The sequence below is a fragment of the Impatiens glandulifera genome, unplaced genomic scaffold (assembly GCF_907164915.1).
Source record: "Impatiens glandulifera unplaced genomic scaffold, dImpGla2.1, whole genome shotgun sequence".
Taxonomy (NCBI): Eukaryota; Viridiplantae; Streptophyta; class Magnoliopsida; order Ericales; family Balsaminaceae; genus Impatiens; species Impatiens glandulifera.
This window is the reverse complement of record NW_025919673.1, coordinates 21,268-25,126: the sequence shown is the minus strand read 5'-3', so window position 1 is coordinate 25,126 and position 3,859 is coordinate 21,268.

Here is a 3,859-nt window from a genome sequence, read left to right as displayed (position 1 = left end):
AAGAGCGTCCCAAGCAAACTAGCCGATCAATTTTTTTTTTAAAAAATCAATCACACCGATGTCGTAGTGATTTTTTTGTTATACTAACAAAATCTTTTGGTATGATATTTTCGATACGTCAAAATTATCGATAATTTTTTCATATGTTATTGGTGATTGACCCTTTAAATTTAAAAAAAATATTTATGAGTTAAATATTGTTTTAAATACTTATACTATTTTAAGTATTTCGTGGAAAATGATAGTTAGAAGTCTTCATGATCCAAATTAGAGATCAATATTTGAAATACTTATAAAGATTTAAAAAGGGGAATAATGATAATTTATGTATGTGCGTTATATGCAGTGGCGGACCTACAGGGCCCGGGCCCCCAACCAGGGTAAAACTTTTAAGATATTATATATATATTCATCAAATAAGGCTTTGCCTGAGTGGTTTTGGGTTGTGACACATATTTATTTTTAATCATTTATTTTATGTAGGATATAGAATAATGAAGATGTTCTATAAACGAATTTGTACTTCTACATCACATGACCAGCATGAGTCTTCTCAATCAATTAATGAGCCTACTAATGATTCTAATGTTATTGATCAAATATACATGGTTAGAGCATATCAAAAGATGCATCATTTTGTTTTTGGTGTTATCTTTTCAAACCTTTAAATAGAGAAAACGTAGTTGATACATTTATAGGAGATGAGTACAAAAATTGGAAAAGAGCATTAGAAAGATTCAATCGTCATATGAGAACTTCAAATAGTTGTCATAATGAAGCTAGAATTCAATTTGAATCATTTTAAGATCAAAGACATAACGTGAGAAACGTTTTACGTACACATGGTCGTGATATAGAAATAAATTATCACACATGTTTAACGACAATATTTGATGTAACACGCTTTCTATTGAGGCAAGGATTACCTTTTCGAGGACATGATGAGTCAAGTAGTTCATCAAATAAAGGAAATTTTCTTGAATTGATTGATTGGTATAGTCAACGTAATGAAGATATTTGTCTTATTTTGTACCGACTCATGGACAAGAATAATTTAGTAATTGTGCTTATTAGTATTTTTATGTAATTATCGAGTAAAATTTTAATTAAAAAATGCATTTATTTGATAGCCAAAAAATGCTATTTTATTATGTATTTGGCCCCCCAAGAAAATATTTCTGGGTCCGCCACTGGTTATATGCATGGAGACCATTTTGAATTATGGTTAGAAACGAAAATACATAATATAGTTTTATTAATATAAAGAACATGTCTAATTATTGTTAACCTTTTATAGATCTTTAGAAAATTAGCTTATTGATTATTTTTTATTTATAATAATATCATTATATACTTTATTAGACAATTTATATTATAAATAATTTTAATATAAATAAAAAGTTAATAATTATCTGAGGCATGATTGAAGTTGGGTTATATTAGATTTTTATTAGGTGTGGATGAAAAAAAATGTTAATTTAGATTTTTAATTACAAATTATTATAATATATATATTTTTTAATTTAAAATTTATAAAAATAAAATTTTAATATTTAAATTAATAAATTGATTAGTGATTCAATCATTAAAATAAAGTAAGAGAATATTTAAAGAGTTCTTAGTTCTGACTTAATATATATTTTTTTTATTTAATTTTTATAACTATTTTTTTCTTAAAACAGTTTTTATAAATGCGAGGCTTAGGTTAAGTAGTTGTTGCAATTCAAGGAATAAAAATTGGTGTTTAAGAAATAAATGAGTTTAATTTTCACTTAAAATATTTTAATTTGAGATGAAAATGACGAATGTTGAGATTTTTAACTTCTATATAATTAGAAAAATAATTCACACATTTACTATGAATTTTAATATATAACTTTAATGAAAAATGTACCTAAAGTTATAATACTAAGATGAATGATAAGAAATAAAATTTGGAAAAGTGAGGAATAAAATGAATGATTTTTTTCTTCTTCTTTTCTTTAACCTATCACTCTTTCAATACTAAATCTTTTTTATAAAATTTAAAATTAAATATCTATAGATGAATATTGAATTAATTAATTAAGTGTTAAAAATGCTATATAAATTGAGCTTTGAGGTTTTCTTACATATATATACTCAATTTCCTTGAAGAATTTGGTTTGTATGTCATCCAATTAGTGAACTTGGGATCCTCTTCTCCCAATTTACCACAATTCAGATCTTCTGCTACCGATTGCCGTGTTCCCCTGTGGCGGACCAATCAGATTTCAGCATTATTATTTTAATAATAAATCAATCTGGGTAGGAGACGGAGGGAGGGAGAATCCGGAGGGAGGGAGAATCCGGAATCCGGGTTTCGGCCCGGGTTCACATAAGACGCCGTTAACGGCAGCGCCTGTTAACGCCAGGAAATTATTTAATATTCATATGATACCTAGATAAGATATCTTCGCTCAGGTTACCGTGTCAGAGGGAAGGGTGAGATGCGATGGGAGCGAAGATTTACACGCCCGTTGCCCTGACCCTCATGTAAACCCTCCATACCCACCCATGAGAAGACCGTTTGCCTTTCATGAAAATACACTTACCCGTCTATGTAAAGACCAAAATGACATGTATTTTATATTTCCGTTTATTAATTATTAATTTAATTTATTAAAAATCACATGCAGCGATATAATATTCGCTTCAATTAATTAATTCATTTTTTTCTAGGAATTTTATTTAATTTTTTATTTCATTTTTTTGGCTTGAAGACCCTCAGGAGCGAAGATATATTTGCTTCAATTAATTTTAATAATTATATTTCCGTTTATTAAATATTAATTCAATTAATTCATTTTAATTAATTTTAATTAATTTTGTTATTTAATTTTTTTTGCCTCGAGACCCTCTGGAGCGAAGATATATTTGCTTCAATTAATTTTAATAAAAACATCATGTAAACCCCCCAACCCACCCATGAGAAGACCGCCTGCTTGCCATGGAAAGACACTTACCCGTGCATGTAAAGACCAAAATGACATGGATTATATATTTCCGTTTATTAAATATTAATTTAATTTATTAAAAATCACATGCAGCAACCGAACAAATCTTCGCCTCAATTACTTGGCTATTTTATTTTTATTAATTTTATATTTCCGTTTATTAATAAATGTTAATTCAATTAATTTAAAATGACATTCAGTAAACGACCAAATATTCGCTTTAATTTTGTTTTTCGAGGAGACGATTGAAAGCGAAGATTTCTTCTTTTCAATTATTTTTAGCCTGAGCTTCATGTAAAACCCCCTCCCCTCCCATGAGAAGCCAACTTGCCTGTCATGTAAATTCACTTAGCCGTGCATTTACATCCCGCGAATAAAACTTCGCTTAGAATATCAGGTTTTTTTTTAAATTTATTTTTTTCATTTTTTTAAGAAGTTACGATGTCGAACGAATATTTATTCGCTTCCATTACTAGTTGATATAATTTCCATTTCCCGCTACAATCCCACTCTCCATCATTTTCATTTTCATAAGCAACTGTTCATATTCTTCTCTCTCTATCTCCTGGCGATAATCCAAACACTAAACGTCGAAACCCTAGATATTTCGTTTATACTACAAGGATTTCTTCTGAAGATGTCAGGGAACCAAGGCAACAACATGGAAGTGGATCCCATCGACTCCCGAGAGGTCGTCTTGCAAGTTTGTAGGAGCATAAACGAAAACGAAACTGCCCCCACTCCTGCATCCAACGTCAATCCCAACAATAAACCAGAGAGGTATGTTAATCTTATTGTGTTTATACTAATTTTACACATGTTTATTCAATTTATTTCGTTGAATACTGATTTATGCTATCCCACCAAAAATAATGACTTCGAGG